The sequence below is a fragment of the Hyla sarda genome, chromosome 3, assembly GCF_029499605.1.
Source record: "Hyla sarda isolate aHylSar1 chromosome 3, aHylSar1.hap1, whole genome shotgun sequence".
In the NCBI taxonomy this organism is placed as follows: domain Eukaryota; kingdom Metazoa; phylum Chordata; class Amphibia; order Anura; family Hylidae; genus Hyla; species Hyla sarda.
This window is the reverse complement of record NC_079191.1, coordinates 137,375,961-137,395,984: the sequence shown is the minus strand read 5'-3', so window position 1 is coordinate 137,395,984 and position 20,024 is coordinate 137,375,961.

Here is a 20,024-nt window from a genome sequence, read left to right as displayed (position 1 = left end):
AAGGCTGATTATATTAGTGTGCTGTGTATAAGGGGGCTGACCCGGGAAAATAGTAGGATGGGTAAAGGGCGGAACAAACAAACAAAAAAAAAAAAGGAGCCGCCCCAAACCAGCAAGGCATGTGGCATGCTGGCATTTGTAGATTTCAGCACAGAAAGAAACAGGAAATAGAAGCAAAGATAGGAAAACAAAGTGGGGGATAAAAAGACAACAAAGAACGGAAATAGAGTAGGCTAAACAACAAGAATAGAAATGAAACAAAACAAATAGGGTAAGTCAAAAACGGAAAAACACATTGACCACCGGAGTACCCCTTTAACCCTCACCCTGGCGTCACGAGTGACAAGGGTTAATAAACCCCTGATACCTGCTCAGCAACACCCCAGCTACCCTACACCCCCCGAGGCTTACCACACATGGATTCCCAATTTATGTATGTTTTATTTTATTTTACTACTTTATAAAAAAAATTATAACTACATGAACCAGAATTAAAAATTGTCGTCTTCTGACCGCTATAACTTTTATATTTTTATGTATATGAGGCTATATGAGGGCTAACTTTTTGCACTGTGGTTTGTAGTTTTATTGGTACCATTTTTGTTTTGTTTGGACATATTGATCACTTTTTATAAATTTTTCAACCATGCGGTTTAGCTAACCTTATATTTTAATAGTTCGGACATATACACACGCGGCGGTACCACGTGGTTTTTTTATTATATTATTTTATTTAAAAAATAGGAAAAGGGGGGGTGATTCAAACTTTGTTAGGGGTGGGCTTATTCACATTTATTCTCTTTTTTTTTTTTAACCACTTTTTACTTCTTCTTTTTTTTTAGCCCCCCCATAGGGGCCTATGCCATGCAATCTATTGATTCCATACACTGATCAATGCTTTGCCATAGCAAAGCATTGATCAGTGTTATCGGAGCTCTGCTGCTCCGGCAGTAGATCGCCGATCAGACGACGGGGAGGTAGGTGAGGACCCACCTGTCATCCAGTAAGCCGATTGGGACATCGCAATTCTGTTGTGATAGTCCCAATTAGCTCCGCTGAGCTTCCGGGATAGTTTTACTTTCACTTTTGACACCACAATCAACTTTGATCGCGGCATCTAAAGGGTTAATGTCAGACATCGGCCCGATCTCCTGAGCTCGGCATTAACCCTGGGTCCTGGCTGCTGATAGCAGTGGGGACCCATGGGGCTTGAAGCATTCTCCGCTCCGGGAATCAGGACGTACAGGTAAGCCTTAAGTCCTTAAGGACTCGGGAACAGGGGTGTACCTGTATGCCCTGTGTCCTTAACTGGTTAAGAGAACGTTCACACGTTTGAGACCAGCAGCAGGTTTCCACTACGAGTTACACTACCATTCCCTTCTTTGGGCACATGGACAGTCCGCAATAGTGGCAGATTTGCAGACCCATTGAAATGAATGGTAGCGTAACCCGTAGTGGTTTTTCCCAAGTGTGAAACCGGCTGCTAGTTAGGAGCGTGTGAATGTACCCTGAAGGAGAACTTCAGTAAAAAAAAAATTATCCACCATGACTGGGCTGCCAGAATAAAAATCATAAACTTTAAACAACCTTTCACTACTCCCCTGGTGCAGCCAATATCACAGTCCCATCCTCCGGTCCTGGTCTTTTTCTGGCTTTTGGTGCCTGATTTAAATAATATATAATAATATAAGAGTTCTGACTCTCAGAAGATGAGGAGGAAAAAATTTAAATGCAAAAATAAAACCTGGCTGTGTCCTGAAGGGTTAAAATATTAAATCACACCCCCCACTCCCTATTTCTAAGGTGTAAATATATACTGCTCCCTATGGCAGCCCCCCACCCCCATCCTGTTAACTTCTGCTCTCCTCTCCTATGTTTGTTAAACCTATAGACAGCACACCAAAGGTCCTAGAAGATCCATAGTAAGTGTGTGTGATGTCTATGAGCTCTGTGCAGCCCAGACAGCTTTCGGGCTATATTCTTACTATTGTATTTAGCCATGATTTGATAAAAATCTATTTTACCGCAATTTTACGCAAATTGTGGCAAAATACAGTATTATGAGTATGGACGTAAATATGTTCAGGGGGCCCTCTTTTGGATAGGGGCCCTGGGGAACTGCCCAGGTCCCCCCCCATAATGCCGGCTCTGCCCCTAGTGGTCACACATATTTTATCTCTTCTGTGGCCTGTGGGTCTGTGGGTATTATCTGTGAAAATTATTTTTCCATTGAAAGCTTGGCTTTCATTTCTCAAGCTGTACTATATGATTGCAACAGGCAACGAGGCCAGTTTTTATAGGACACATTCAGAACATCAGGTCCATTGATTCAAGAATTTAGCCCCAGAGGTTCTGTAATAAACATACCCATTTTTTTCACAATATTATTCTAGAACAGGAGCAATTAAAATGATTTTCTCTTTCAACTCTTGACATGAGCAGATGTGTACTATTTATTGTATTGTGCAATAGCTAAATATATCAACTGTACATCTAAAAAGAAAACGGATGTATTTTCGCTATTGTTACTCCACATTATCGTCATATGTCAGATACTTGTTTCTTTTACAAAGAATTACATTATTTCTAAATGCACTTGATTTAAAAGAGGGAGCCAGAGCTATTATAATAATGCTTTGGCACATAACGCTTTGTAATTTCATTTTTCTTACGTTTATCTGTGTTATTTATGAAATAATGCAGGACCATTAAATTTATTTTCACACAAAGTTGAATAGGCTACTTTGTTATAGACTAAAAAATGTTAACCCCTTCACGTATTTTCGACTCTTTACTCTAGTGTACTTTCTCTGTTCAGCTAAAGAAAACTACATTTATTATGAAACAGCAGTGCTGTATGCGATTCTCTTGAGATAATAATACTAAAAATACAGAGATTTAAACTGATAAGTTAATGAAGAATTTTTTAAATCTTGTTTAAAAATGTGTCTTGTATATAAAAACAAAATAAAAGATTGTGAAAAAATAAATTTTTGAACTTTATATGTAATACTGACCATTTTACTAGTATTTACTCTGAAGCACTCTTTATGCCTAGATCAATAAAGTTTTTCATAGTAATAATTGTCTTCACATTTTGGAAGATTAGACAAAACACATGTACATGCAAAAAACGGAGTAAAAGTATATAAAAAGGAGGTATTAATACACATAATTTTGTGCAAATTGGAGCAATGTGCAGCGGTTGTGTTGTTCTTGTGTGTACAGTACTTCCATGTGTGTATTTTTTATTTGATATAGTGTGTCCCCTTTAAGGTCATGCCAAACCTTTGGGGTTATATGACAGTTTAATACATTAAATTTTTATTGCTGATTTCCCTCATAATATAGCGGCCCAAGCTACAGGGAAAATCCACTCCCTGATATTGACCCTGATTTACTGGGTTTAGGTTAGTGTGGAATGTTGTTTCAGATTAAACAATTCCTCTCTATTTACAGGACACACAGGTCAGGAAAATTCTGATCAGCTTTTTCTTAGTGACAACTTCCAGCCATTCATTCACATGATTTTGTGTAAATAGGTCGAGTTGTGAAAACAAGCCCTTTTTGGTCAACTATGCCCATTTTCTGGACAACCACGTCCCTTTTTCAGGTTTTTCAGGTTTGTGGTTTTTTTTTGTGGTGCAATGTGCCAAATTGTGGTGAGCTGTGCCACATTATGGTGCACGACCCAACAAAAGCAGGTCAGGTTTACAATAGTAAATCAGGGCCATTTTCTGCAGGGCTAATCTGGTTCTTCTAAAACCAAGCAGCTCCTGCAGATACCCGGCACTGGTGATTACATGATGTTTAGGACAGGAAGCAGTAAGTCATGTGGCTTCCTGCTGAGTTTAATACCCATTGCTCTTTGAGCACTGTGTATGCAGTGATCAGGAATGCAGGCATGGTAATAACCCATCCTTGCCTTCTCTCTGAAGAGCCTGGCTGTTGGTGACAGCTGGTTGTCCACTCTTGCATGGTTGTCCACTCTTGCATAGCAAAATCTCTGAAAACTTTGCAAGGACATAAAAACAAGTTATTTGTCAACCACCATGATGTTATAAGTCAATCAGTGGTTTGTAAGTGGCTAAAGATCATTAATATTTACTGACAAGTGTGTCTTACATAGTTTATATAATCACCAAGGAGAATCACTTACATACGTGTCAGCTGGAATCTTTATAATGAAGAGAAGTAGGAAATTCACAATTATGCTACAATGTATCCAGCACACCACCCAACAGACTGCAGTGGTCAATTAGACTTGCCAATCATTCACTGGCCTGCTATGCTTGGTCTTCAGAGTTGGCCTTCATCAAGTATGGTGAAGCCAAAACTAAAGTGAACATAATACACTAGCATATATCCATGTGTGTAAAGAGAAGATTGCCAATCTGCCGGTAGGAACATGGTAGGCAGGACTTTCACTATCTCTCCCCAGACAGGATTTCCTCTGAATTTTATTCAGAAATGCTACTGAAAATTATATAAATCTTTATATCACAGAGCTCTGCTTTAGGAAAAAGTATTTTGAAAACCCTATTACGGCAATGTTAGTTAATAAAGGGTAGGCCCTCATAGGTAACCTACATTTATCAGAGAGACCAGAAACTACTATAGAACAAGTACATCTTCCTGGAGGATCCAATATCTCCATGCATTATGCAAAACATCCCTCAAAAACTATAAGTGATCAGTGTATGTCCTGGTAGAGTGATCTTTTTACTCTTTTTCCTTAATATTCTTTATTTAAGATTAACATTTTAGTAAAAAGTTACAAACTGTATGAAGAAGGAACAGCTATTTCTGGAAATGTCACAATAAGGCTAGGATTCCACTTGATTTCTTGTGCTGCCTTTTTTGGGATTAAAAAAACGCCTAAAAAAACGCCAGTGCAGTGTCCTGCGCCTGAAGTTTTTTCTGGCGTTTTTTCATTTGTGTGGAAATTGCATTTTTTGCACCTTTTGGCGTTTTTTTTGGTACCCAAAAAAAAAAAAAAATACAGCAGTGATGGAATTTTTTTTTAAACAAAATGTATATATTTTATAACAACATTTTTCTTATTTTATAATAAAGTGTGTGTGTTTCACTTTTTTTCTCTATTTTTTAAATTTTTTAGGTAGTACTACTACTCCCAGCATGGAACAGACTGTCCCATGCTGGGAGTAGTAGTACCTGTAGTAAAAGACAGATCACCCCGGGTCTCAGTTCTCACACCCGATGTCAACGTCCAGATGCGGCTGTATACAGCACTCACATCTCTGCTCTGTACTCCGGCCAGTGATGTAAATATAACATAATTAATTCATATTTTCCGCCCAGAGCTGTGATTGGCCGGATGGTTGCAGCCAATCACAGCTCTGAGGGAAACATCAATGAGTGAGTGGCCAGCCCGGAGTATAGTCTAGAGCAAGGATGCGAGCGATGTATACAGCCGCTCTCCATCTCTACTATAGAAAGGACGATCACAGCAGATGTCAGTAGTGACATCCACAGTGATGTGTCCTTAACTCCAGGCACTACTACTCCCAACATGGAGCACACTCTGCTTTATGCTGGGAGCTGTAGTACCTGCATTAATAGACAGATCGCAGTGAGTGTAACTTCTGACACCCGCTGCGATCTGTCTATTAATGCAGTTACTACCACTCCCAGCATGAAGCAGAGTGTACTCCATGTTTGGAGTAGTAGTGCCTGCAGTTATGGAAAGATCACAGAGGTTTTCATAACCCCTTACATTTAAAGATCAATGTTTACATTTGCATTAAGCATGTATTTAGCTACTGCTAAACTCAAAAAATTATAGGCCCAAGGCCTGAGGCACCAAGGAGGCAAGTAGTTTGTGAAAGACACAGAATGAGTCTGGAGCAGTCATTCGCAGTACCCAAGAGGGTTTCATAACCCATTACATTTAAAGATCAATGTTAACATTTGCATTAAGCATGTATTTAGCTACTGCTAAACTTCAAAAAATGTATAGGCCCAGGGCCAGAAGCATCAGTTTTCCCCATATTAGGAGCACAGTTGTCCCCCAGATTAGGCAGCATAGATGTCACCCAGATTAGCCAGCATACATGTCCCCCAGATTAGGAACATAGTTGTCCCCCAGATAAGGAGCATAGTTGTCCACCAGATTAGGCAGCATAGATGTTCCCCAGATTAGGAGCATACTTGTCCCCCAGAGTAGGCAGCATAGATGGCCCCCGGATTAGGAGTATACTTGTCCCCCAGATTAGGCAGCATAGATGTCCCCCAGATTAGGAGCATATTTGTCCCCCAGAGTAGGCAGCATAGATGTCCCCCAGATTAGGAGCATACAACATACTTGTCCCCCAGATTAGGCAGCATAGATGTCCACCAGATTAGGATATTAGTTGTCCCCCAGATTAGGCAGCATAGTTGACCCCCAGATAAGGAGCATAGTTGTCCCCCAGATTAGGCATTTTAGATGTCATCCAGATTAGGCAGAATAGATGTCCCCCACATTAGGCAGCATAGATGGCCCCCAGATTAGGCAGCATAGATGTCCCCCAGATTAGGAGCATAGTTGTCCCCCAGATTAGGCAGCATAGATGTCACCCAGATTAGGCAGCATAGATGTCCCCCAGATTAAGAGCATACTTGTCCCCCAGATTAGGCAGCATAGATGTCCACCAGATTAGGAGCTTAGTTGTCCCCCAGATTAGGAGCATAGTTGTCCCCCAGATAAGGAGCATAGTTGTCCCCCAGATTAGGCAGCATAGATGTCACCCAGATTAGGCAGCATAGATGTCCCCCAGATTAGGCAGCATAGATGTCCCCCAGATTAGGCAGTATAGATGTCCCCCAGATTAGGAGCATAGTTGTCCCCCAGATTAGGCAGCATAGTTGTCCCCCAATCAGCGCGGGCCGGTCAGAGCCAATCAAAGGGCCGTATGTGGCAAGCGGGCCGTACAATGCCCAGGTCTGCCACCAGAGGGTTTCATAACCAACCACAATAGAGAAAATTTTGTTGTAGGAGCATGGTCAATCTACTCAGACCCATCTGTCATTGGTGGCTGGAAATCCTGGCTGATCCATCCCTCATTCATCTTGACAAACGTCAGTCTCTCCACATTTTTAGTGGACAGACGAGTTCGCCTTGGGGTCACTATGGCCCCGGCCGCACTAAACACCCGCTCTGATGGCACACTACTGGCCAGGCAGGACAGCTTTTCCAGGGCAAACTCCGCTAGTTGCGGCCATAAATCGAGTTTGGCTGCCCAGAAGTCCAGCGGATCTTCAACGGTTGTTGGCAGGGTCATGTCAAGGTAAGCCACCACCTGTTGGTTCAGGTCCTGCTCCATGTCCACCTGCTGCTGATGAGTAGCATCACTATGCGGCTGAAGGAAGCTACTCATCAGCGACTGTAGACTCAGGCTGCTGCTGATTGAGCCGATACTGCTCCTGCCACCCCTCCCCTCTCCAGCAGCCGTGGCAGTGGAAGGTGAGCGCAGAGGCCCCCCCGAGTCAGACCTGCGAGTGGATGGACCATGTGACCGACTACGTAGAAGCTCCCTGAAGTAGGTCAGTTTGTCCTCCCTCTCAGTGGGTGTAAAAAAGGCCCCCATTCTGGGCCGGTAGCGAGGGTCTAATAAGGTGGAGATTCAGAAGTCATCGCACTGACGAATATTGACAATTCGGGGGTCACTACGCAAGCAACTCAGCATGCATCGTGCCATTTGTGACAGTGACTTGCTGGGACTACCTGCCTCCATCTCCACTGCATACTGCCACGGTGTGGCTGGATCCTCTGTCTCGCCTCCCTCTTAATAACCCTCCAGCTCCTCTGGCTGCTCCAGCTCCTCCTCTCCTGTCCAATGACCAGAAACACCGGCCATCTCATCCACTGTAAACTGTGCTCCGCTCTTCCCCTCATCATCCTCCTCCAGTTCATCCCCCACAGGACTCATATAGCCTTCTGATGTAGGCGCAACGTCTCCATTGCCATGACCAGCCACGTTTTCAATAATTTTTTGGAGTAAATGTAGGAGTGGAATTACGTCGTTCATGGCGTAATTCGAGCGACTAACAAAAAATGTGGCTTCCTCAAAGGGCCTCAGCAAACGGTAGGTGTCACGTATGAGCTGCCGTTCACATTGAAGTTACACAGGGGAGTACTCCTATCTGCTTGTATCATCAAAAAATCCGTGATGGCTTTTCTTTGTTCGTATAGTCTGTCCAACATATGGAGGGTGGAATTCCAACGTGTGGCAACGTCACAAATAAGACTATGTTGTGGGATACCGTTCTGACGCTGCAGCTCAAGCAAAGTGTGCTTGGCGTTGTACGAGTGGCTAAAGTGCATGCACAGTTTCCTTGCCATTGTCAGGATGTCTTGCAAATGGGGTGAAGACTTGATGAACTTCTTGACAACCATATTCAACACGTGTGCCATGCAGGGTAAGCCATACTCGTGATTTCTTCCCTAATGCATTTCAGCAGTTCCTCCCCTGTGTGACTCCGTTCGCCAAGGCAAACCATGTGAAGGACGGCTTGACACCGCTGTGCCCTACACACGTGGTACGATGAAGGGCCACCGAGATTTGAACGTGCAGTGGAGGCTGAGGACACGGGGGAGGAGGAGGTGCACACTGTAAAAGGACCAACTGCCTGGGAGCGAGAGCGTGGAGGAGGAAGCAGTGTGACCTGTCCAAGTTGCTGTTGTGGCTGTGCTGGAACAACATTTATCCAGTGGGCCGTAAAAGACATGTATTGTCCCTGCCCGTAGTTACAGCTCCACACGTCGGCGCTGCAGTGCACTTTTGAACACACCGACAGGCTCAAGGACTCAAACTTATGCAGGGCGGGTACTGCCTTCTTCGCAAAGAAATGACGGCTTGGGACTATCCACCTCGGCTCGGCACAAGCCATCAATTCCCTTAAAGCTGCACAGTCCACCAGTTGGAAAGGGAGGGACTGCAAAAACAGCAACTTGGACAGGAGCACATTCAACTTCTGCGACATTGGATGAGTGTGTGCATACTGTTGTCTCTTGGACAAGGCTTCGCTGATCGATTGTTGGCGGAATGGCTGACTACGAGCGGAAGAAGCAGGAGCGCAAGAAGGAGGGTTTGACACAATGCTCCCTTCAGCTGAGGTGGTGGAGCCTTGGCTGGATGACGGAGGGAGCGGATGGCCACTGGGTGATGCGGCAGGCTGGACCACTACATCGGAGCCACGGTTATCCCAGGCCACTTTATGGTGGCGAATCATGTGTTGACGCAGGGCCGTGGTGCCGAGATTGGGACCCTGGCCACGCTTCACTTTCTGCCGACAGATTTTGCATGTGACTACGCTAAGGTCCTCCGGATTCTTTATGAAGAACAACCACACCGCAGAGTAGCTAATTTCCCACCCGCAGTCTGCACTATTTCACTGCTATTGGCACCGTCTCCAGGAACCCCTGTTCCACTACCTCCTTGAATGGTAGCTTGCCGCGAAGCAGGTGGTCTCCCCCTGGCATGTTTGGCTCCTGAATTTCCACTACTGCCACCACCACGCTGATTGCCAACCATGCTACCGCCTTGCTGCCTCATAGACAAAGAGCAAATCTCTTCTCCTGATGATGATGAAGCCCCAGCTTCTGCACCCGGCTCCCAGTTGCGATCGGCTTCATCATCATCAAAAGATGTGTGCACGTCACTGATGTCCTCCTCGTGTTCCACAACAGTGTCTGCCTCAGGACCCTGAACAATTGAAACACCGCCTCCCACGTCACTCTCCGCATCACTAATTGCCCGCCTTGCGGAGCAAGCGACACATGTCTCCTCACATTCTTGGCTGCCCATTAGCTGCTGACTGTCCTCTCTATTGGATCGTCCTCAGTAAATAGTGGAGCTGAACCCAAAGCATGAGATACTTCTTTGGGAGAGGGAACAGCATAGGACAAAGGCAATGGGATTACGGTGACTGCTCCCAGGCCATGTCAACTGAGGGTTGTGTCTGAGGAACCCACCGACTCTTGACTGGAGTTGTCACATGTCGCTTGTGATGATGGGGATGAGTGTGCAAACCAATTGACGAGGAGAGATGGGTCGACGATACGACCGCTGGGTGTTAACAGGAGCTCAGGCCTATTGCTGCGACTTCTGCTGCCACTCGCCCCAAGTCTACTGCCAACTCTGCCATACGTATGTAGGCCTCTGCCCCTTCTCTGTGCACGTCCTGGCACTTCCCTGCCTGACATACTTAGTGCGTTTATGAGGGTATAGAACAGCAGCAGGCGATTACTTACGGCTGTCCTTTCAAAGTATATAGGCCCTAGACAGAATAACAGTTACTAAATAGTCCACTCCTTTGTTGCATGTATGCCCTTTGCAATGATGAGCGCACTGGTATGCGTATTTCTACGCAGAAAAAACACTTTTTTTTTTTTTTAAATACACCAGCAGGTGTATACTAATGTGTGGAATAGCACTGAATTTAGCACAGAGACAGAATAACAGGTAGTAAATAGTACACTACTTGGTTCTATGTATGCCCTTTGCAATGATGAGCGCACTGTTAAGCGTATCTCTACGCAGAAAAAAACTCTCTTTTTTTGTTGTATACACCAACCGGTGTATACTAATGTGTGGAATAGCACTGAATTTAGCACAGAGACAGAAAAACAGGTACTAAATAGTACACTACTTGGTTGTATGTATGCCCTTTGCAATGATGAGCGTAATTGTACGCAGGAAAAGCTTTTTTTTTTTTTTTTTTCATACACTGGCAGGTGTATAACATGTGGTATAACACTGAATTTAGCACAGAGACAGAAAAAAAGGTAGTATATGGTACGCTATTTGCTTGTATGTAGGCCCTTTGCAATGATAATGCCACTGTTAAGCGTATTTGTACGCAGGAAAAACTTTTTCTTTCTTTCATACACCAGCAGGTGTATAACGTGTGGTATAACACTGAATTTAGCACAGAGACAGAAAAAAAGGTAGTATATGGCACGGTATTTGCTTGTATGTAGGCCCTTTGCAATGATAAGGCCACTGTAAAGCGTATTTGTACGCAGGAAAACCTTTTTTTTATTCTTACATACACCGGCAGGTGTATAACGTGTGGTATAACACTGAATTTAGCACAGAGACAGAGTAACAGGTGAAAAATGGTATAAAGGCACTAAAGTCCACACTAATATGACTTACCGTATTTATCGGGGTATACCACGCACCGGCCTATAACACGCACCCTCATTTTACCAAGGATATTTAGGTAAAAAAAGTTTTTTACCCAAATATCCATGGTAAAATGAGGGTGGGTGTGTGCGCGTGTATACCCCGATACACCCCCAGGAAAGGTAGGGGGAGAGAGGCCGTCGCTGCCCGCTTCTCTCCCCCTGCCTTTCCTGGGGTCTAGAGCCCTGCTGCCGGCCCTTCTCTCCCCCTGGCTATCGACGCCACTGCCCGTTCTGTCCCCCTGACTATCGGTGCCGGCGCCCCATTGCCGGCGCCGCTGCCCCGTTGCCTCCCCCCATCCCCGGTGGCATAATTACCTGGGTCGGGTCCGCGCTGCTGCAGGCCTCCGGCGTGCATCCCCTGCGTCTTTGCTATGCACGGCGCGGCGCACTGACGTAATTCGCCGCGCCGTGCAGCGCATAGCAACGACGAAGGGGACGCACGCCGGAGGCCTGCAGCAGCGCGGACCCGACCCAGGTAATTATGCCACCGGGGATGGGGGGAGGCAACGGGGCAGCGGCGCCGGCAATGGGTGCCGCTGCCCCTTCTCTCCCCCTGGCTGTCGGCACCGATTCTCTCGCCCTGGCTATCGGCGCCGGCAATGGGGTGCCGGCACGATAGTCAGGGGGACAGAACGGGCAGCGGCGCCGATAGCCAGGGGGAGAGAACGGTCGGCAGCAGGGCTCTAGACCCCAGGGAAGGCAGGGGGAGAGAAGCGGGCAGCGACGGCCTCTCTCCCCCTGCCTTTCCTGGGGGTGTATCGGCGTATAACACGCACATAGACTTTAGGCTAAAAATTTTAGCCTAAAAAGTGCGTGTTATACGCCGATAAATACGGTATTTCTGAACAGCAGCAGGACCCAACAGTGCAGCACCACAAAAAAAAATCCAGGTATTAAACCCTAAATTGCACTCTGTCACACAATTCTGAGCAGCAGAAGATTTGTGGAGCAAATAAAATTTAACTCAATTGGAGTGAAAAATGAGGAGATGAGATGCTTCAGAAAGTTCAGGCAGCTTGGAGATCTGTATGAGGCAGCTGACAGCTATCTGCCCTCTCTGCTGCAATGCTCAATAACGTGAATAGGTGGTTTAGCTATCAATGATCCTTCTCAGTGTTAACAGCACAGCACTCTGCACTCCTGCCTTTCCCTAATGCTGATGTGACTAGCAGTTGCAGTGTAACGCTGTGGTATGAGCTATTCACACACACACACAGTTCCGTCCTCTCCATCTGAGTGCATAGATGAAATGAAGAGAGGCAAGATGGCCGCCGATTATATAGGGGATGTGACATCACAGGGGTCAGTGAACAATGATAGGCTGCATCTCACATGTGATTCAGGGTCAGCCCGCCTACCTTCTTTCCCGCCGCTGTTTCCCGCCCTCCCATAATCCCCTGCCCCATGTACTCACATGTGGATCCGCAATCTTAGGTCTCCAATAGCCTGGAACGCTGTAAAATGAAGTTTAATGAAGCGATTTGCGCGATAGAATCGCGGCTATATTCGTATTCGTTGCAAATCTAATTTTTCATGAAATTTGTAATGAATTCGGGTTTGTCAACTTCGATTCGCTCATCTCTAGTCAGAACCTCAACCATTGCAGTGCGAACCACCACTTTAGGCCTCAAATCTCATCAGTGCAGTCTCATTCCTAAGCCCTGTTTTGCACCCACATAGTGCTTTACCTCAATGGGGTATTTCCTTATTCTGGAGAAATTGGGCTACAAATTTTGTGGTGCTTTTTTTCTCTTACTACTTGTGAAACTAAATTTTTTTTGGTTAATACCAGCAATTTAGTATTAAAAATCTATTCTTTCACTTTTACGGCCCACTGTTCAAAAAATATGTGAGTTGTAAGTACTCACTATAACCCTTGTTACGTTCCTTGAGGGGTGCAGTTTCTAATGTGGTGTCACATGTGGGGTTACTGCTGTTCTTGCACAATGGGTGCTTTGTAAACGCACATATCCCGGACTTCAATTCCAACAAAATCTTCACTCCAAAAGCCCAATGGCACTCCTTCTATTCTGAGCATTGCAGTGTGCCCTCAGAGCAGTTTACATCCACATATGGGGTATTTTCTCAGGAAAGTTGCACTACAAATTTGGAGGGCCTCTTGCTCTATTACCCCATGTGAGAATTAAACATTTGGGGTAACATTACAAATATAGTGTGAAAAATAAACTTTTTCGCTTTTATGGTCCACTGTTCAAAAACCTGTGAGGTGTAAGTACTCACTGTAACCCTTGTTATGTTCCTTGAGGGGTGTAGTTTCCAAAATGGTGTCACAAGTGGGGGGTTTCTGCTGTTCTGGCTCCATGGGAGGTTTGTAAATGCACATGGCCCCGACTTCAATTTTAGCAAACTTCTCTCGCCAAAAGTCCAATGGTTCTCCTTCTGTTCTGAGACCTATAGTGCGCTTAACACTTAACATCCATATATGGGGCGTTTTCTTAATCGAGAGAAATTGGGCTTCAAATTTTGGGGTCTATTTTCTCCTATTACACCATGCAAAAAATAAAAAGTTTGGAATAACACCATCATTTTAGTGTTAAAATCTAATTTTCCATTTTCACGTCCAACTTCAACGCAAAGTTGTCAAACACCTGTGAGGTGTTTAGGCTCACTACAGCCCTTGTTACGTTCCTTGAGGGGTGCAGTTTCTATAATAGTGTGCCATGTGGTTTTTTTTTTTTTTTGCTGGGGGCTTCCTAAATGCAACATGCCCCCCCCCCCCCAAACCATTTCAGCAAAATTCTCTTTCAAAAAGCCACATTTTGCTCCTTGTCTACTGAGCATTGTAGGGTGCCACTTAATGTCCACATTAACTTTACTAGTCCCTGAAAAATTCAGATTTTGACATTTTCGTGAACATTTTGAAAATTGCTGCTATACCTTGAAGCTCTCTAATGTCTTAAAAAAGTTTTAAAAAATTCAACTTTATGTTGTCAACATAAAGTAGACATATTGGCCCTCATTTACTATTCTAAACCCGACCTCTTTTGTCGGGTTGTTTTGTCGCATCTTTGTCTGCGCCATGTCGCAGACATCGTGCGCCAGTCTGCGACACGATGCAACATTTTTTCCCGACGGATCCGATGTGGATTCTCCCAAACCCGAAAAAGGGGCGTTACCCGACATTTCTGAGCTTTCCCACGTATTTATTAAGGTTTCCAACCCGAATTTGTTGTATTGTTGTGGATTTTTTCCCGACAGCTCAGAGGAGTTGGAAACCAAAACCAACAAAACCCACGTGCGACAAACAGGATGCGACATAATAATAAATATCAGGGGAAAAAAGCAGTCGGGTAAGAAAGCAACATAGACTTACAACCCGATTTTCTAAGTAAATGAGGGCCATTGTATTTGTGAATCAATATATAATTTATTTGGAATATCCATTTTCCTTACAAAGAGTGAGTTTCAAAGTAAAAAAATAATGCTAAATTTTCATGACATTTGGGAATTTTTCACCAAGAAAGGATGCAAGTAACAACAAAAAATTACCACTATGTTAAAGTAGAATATGTCACGAAAAACAATCTTGGAATCAGAATGAAAGGTAAAAGCATCTCAGAGTTATTAATGCTTAAAGTTACAGTGGTCAGATTTGCAAAAAAAGGGCTGCGTCCTTAAAGGGGTATTCCAGGCCAATTTTTTTTTATATATCAACTGGCTCCGGAAAGTTAAACAGATTTGTAAATTACTTCTATTAAAAAAATCCAATAGTTATTAGCTTCTGAAGTTGAGTTGCTGTTTTCTGTCTAACTGCTTTCTGATGACTCACGTCCCAGGAGCTGTGCAGCTCCTATGGGGATATTTTCCCATCATGCACAGCTCCCGGGACATGACATCATCATTGAGCAGTTAGACAGAAAACTTCAGAAGCTAATAACTACTGGAAGGATTAAGATTTTTTAATAGAAGTAATTTACAAATCTGTTTAACTTTCCGGAGCCAGTTGATATATAAAAAAAAGTTTTGGCCTGGAATACCCCTTTGAGGTGAAAATGAGCTGCATTCTTAAGGGGTTAAAGAAGGGGAAAACATTGAATGCATGAATGCATTCAGTCTTTTAAACAAAAGTGAACAATTCTAGTACTTTATGTATCACTGTTGCATCCAGTTGGCAATTCCCCAGAAATAATCCCTTTAAAAGAAAAATAGGACAACAATACAGCATGTACAAGGTCGGGTTCACACAGTGCTTTTCCTGGAATAGTTTTACTGGCATAAAATTCATAAGACAAATTTTTTTGTCCAAATTTTTCATCTATGGCTTAGTTGGTTAAAATTATGCCTAAACATGGCTCCCTGGTCTTTAACCTTTTCAGGACGCCGGGCGTATGCATACGCCATGCATCCCGAGTCCTTAAGGACTGAGGGCGTATGGATAGCCGGTTGGGGACCGGATCGGGATGCCTGCTGAAATCATTCAGCAGGCACCCCTGCACATCGCCCAGGGGGGTCCTGAGACCCCCCCATGTCGGCGATCGCAGAAAATCGCATGTCAATTCAGACATGCAATTTTCTGCTATTTCACGCTGATCGGGTCTCTGGTGATCCGATCACCCAGAAAATAGCGATGATCGGAGCTGTCAGGGACAGCCTCGATCATCTTGAGGGCTAGGAGTGAGGTCGCAGAGATGCGATCTCCTCCTATCCCCTGCCATTGGTCAGAACTGATTCTGACCAATGGCAGAACAGGACAGTGGGTTGCCATGGCAACCCTCATTTTGCCCACCCCTGGATGTCGAGGGGATCGAGGGAAGAAGATGGAGGCCGGTACCTGCAGGTGAAGATGCCTTGGGACCCCGGATCTTCGCTGTAGACTGCTGGATACTGAATCAGGAAGGGAAGCGACGGTGGGGGGGCATTGGAAGTGAAAGTAAAACGATCTTCACTGTGGCAACCACTAGGAAGGCCAAACTGCAACTCCCAGCATGCCCATACAGCCAAAGGCTGTCTAGGCATGCTGGGAGTTGTAGTTTTGCAACATCTGGAGGGTCACAGTTTGGAGATCACTGTTACAGTGGTGCCCAAACGGTAGCCCTCCAGATGATGCCAAATTACAACTCTCAGCATGCCTGGACTGCCCAGGCGTGCTGGAAGTTGTAGTTCTGTAACATCTGTCCCTTCAGATTTAGCAATTTTCATAAATTTTTTGAAAATTGCTTCTCTACTTTGAAGCCCTCTAATTTTTTCAAAAAGCAAAAATATGTCCATTTTATGACGCCAACATAAAATGGACATATTGTATTTATGAATAAAAATAAAATTTATTGTGAATATCCATTTTCCTTACAAGTAGAGAGCTTCAAAGTTAGAAGAATTCAAAATTTTCTAAATTTTCATGAAATTTGGGGATTTTTTGCCAAAAAAGGATGCAAGTAACGCAGAAAATTTATCACCAAAATAAAGTAGAATATGTCAGGAAAAACAATCTCAGAATCAGAATATTCGGTAAAAGCGTTTTTGCGTTATTAATTCGTAAAGCGACGGTGGTCAGAATTGCGAAAAAGGGCTCAGTCCTTAAGGTGAAAAAGGGCTGCGTCCTTAAGGGGTTAAGCCAACCCTACCTCACATTATGATGAAATCAATGCCCCAAACATTCCAGCACCATGGCCCTCATTTACTTAGAAAATCGGGTTGTAAGTCTATCTTGCTTTCTTACCCGACTGCTTTTTTCCCCTGGTATTTATTATTATGTCACATCCTGTTTGTCGCACGTGGGTTTTGTTGGTTTTGGTTTCCAACTCCTCTGAGTTGTCGGGAAAAAATCCACAACAATTCAACATATTCGGGTTGGAAACCTTTATAAAAAAGTGGGAAAGCTCAAAAATGTCGGGTTACGCCCCTTTTTCGGTTTTGGGAGAATCCACATCGGGTCCGTCGGGAAAAAAATGACGCTTCGTGTCGCAGACTGGTGCACGATGTCTGCGACATGTCGCAGACAAAGATGCGCCAAAAAAACCCGACAAAAGAAGTCGGGTTTAGAATAGTAAATGAGGGCCCATGTGTTTTGTTTAGCTCAAGAATTCTTTCTCCATATGTGATCAATTTAAAAAAATGCATTTGCAAATATGTAGCATGTCACTTATTTTTGTGCACTCACAAAAAAAAAATATATATATGTGATCAGTGTTTGTAAGACAAACAACCACTTTCCCTTAGACTTACATAGAGCACATTATTATGGATACAAAACTCCTGCAATTTTGCAAACAGAATTTGAAAATAAATTTGCTTGGATACAATGTGAACATAGTCTAAGTCTAATGTTATGAAACAAGTGTCTATGTATCTATACCACTGATGGCGAACCTATGGCACGGGTGCCACAGGTGGCACGCCAAGCCCCCTCTGTGGGCACGCGGCCATAGGTCGCCATGGATGCCTTTCAGAGCACACCGCTTGGCCAGCCGTCTGTCTTGGCGGAATATCCAAAAATACATTAATTTTTTTAAACTTGCAGCTCCGCCCGCTCTATCCCGGTTATCCCCCCTTCCTCCGGCCGCTCTATCCCCTCCGGCCACTCTATCTATTTGTATGTATGCATATAGTATGTATTTATGCATTATGTATGATGTGTGTGTGTATATATATATATATATATATATATATATATATATATATATTTGTTATGTATGTATGTATGACGTATGTATATATGTATTATGAATCAGATCAAAAGATAAACGAAAGTTGCCTCCAGCTCTTCCAAGGATAACGGTGCATGTAGTATTAAACCATGAAACCTTTAATCTGTATGCATTAAAAATAGAAAAAAAAAGGATATCAGAAAAGAAAAGTGAAACACCAGTGCGTTTCGAGCTAAACTACATTTAGCTCAAAACGTGTTGGAGTTTCACTTCTCTTTTATGATTGATGTCCACCTTTTTCTATTTTTAATGCATGCAGATTAAAGGTTTGATGTTTTAAAACTACAAGCACCTTGAAAGAGGCAACTTTTATTTTTCCTTTGTTCTGATACACGGGACACAGCCCACTCTCTGCGGTCCGTGCTCTTCTACCAGCAAATATACTAAAAACTACTACAGCGCCGACCTAGCATCCAAGCCGGTAGCTAAAATATATATTTTTTTATGTATTATGTATGTATTTTGTATTATGTACCCCATCCCCCAAACAGCACCCATAGCACCCCTCAAACACATACAGCAACCCTCAAACACACACACACAGCACCCCTCAAACACACACAGCACCCCTTAAACACACACAGCACCCCTTAAACACACACACAGCACCCCTCGAACACACATCACCCATCAAACACACACACACACAGCACCCCCACAAACATCACCTCGCACACAGCACCCCCACAAACATCACCTCACACACAGCACCCCCATAAACAGCACCTCACACACAGCACCCCCACAAACAGCACCTCACACACAGCACCCCCACACACAGCACCTTTAGACACACAGTACCCTTCAAACACATACAGCACCTCACACACACACACACACACACACACACACACAGCACCCCTCAAATACACACACACACAGCACCAAACACACACAGCACCTCACACACACCCAGCACCCCTCAAACACACACACACAGCACACACACACACACACTGCACCAAACACACACAGCACCCCCACACACAGCACCTCACACACACACGCACAGCACCCCTCAAGCACACACACAGCACCAAACACACACAGCACCCCACACAGACAGCACCCCCACACACAGCCCCTCACACACACAGCACCCCTCAAACACACATACACAGCACCCCCCCACACAGCACCCCTCAAACACACACACAGCACCCCCACACACTGCACCTCACACACACAGCCCCTCACACGCAGCCCCTCACACACACAGCCCCACTCAAACACACACACACACAGCACCTCACACACACAGCACCCCTCAAGCACACACACACAGCACCAAACACACACAGCACCCCCACACACAGCACCTCACACAGACAGCACCCCCACACACAGCCCCTCACACACACAGCACCCCCCCACACAGCACCCCTCAAACACACACAGCACCCCCACACACTGCACCTCACACACAGCCCCTCACACGCAGCCCCTCTCACACACAGCCCCCCTCAAACACACACACACACAGCCCGCCCCACACAGCACCTCACACACAGCAACTCTCACACACACAGCACCCCCACACACAGCACCTCTCACACACACAGCCCCTCACACACACACACAGCCTCTCACACACACAGCACCCCCACACACTGCACCTCACACACATACAGCCCCTCACACGCAGCCCCTCACACACACAGCACCCTTCAAACACACACACACAGCACCCCCACACACAGCACCTCACACACACAGCACCCCTCAAACACACACAGCATCCCCACACACAGCACCTCACACACACAGCACCCCCACACACAGCACCTCTCACACACACAGCCCCTCACACACACACAGCCCCTCACACACACAGCACCCCCACACACTGCACCTCTCACATACACAGCCCCTCACACACACAGCACCCCTCAAACACACACAGACACAGCACCCCCACACACAGCACCTCACACACACAGCACCCCTCAAACACACACACACAGCACCCCCACACACAGCACCTCACACACAGCATCTCTCACACACAGCACCCCTCAAACAAACAGCACCCCACAAACACACAGCACCCCACAAACACACAGCACCCCACACACAGCACCCCTCAAACACACACACAGCACCCCCACACACAGCACCTCACACACAGCATCTCTCACACACAGCACCCCTCAAACAAACAGCAC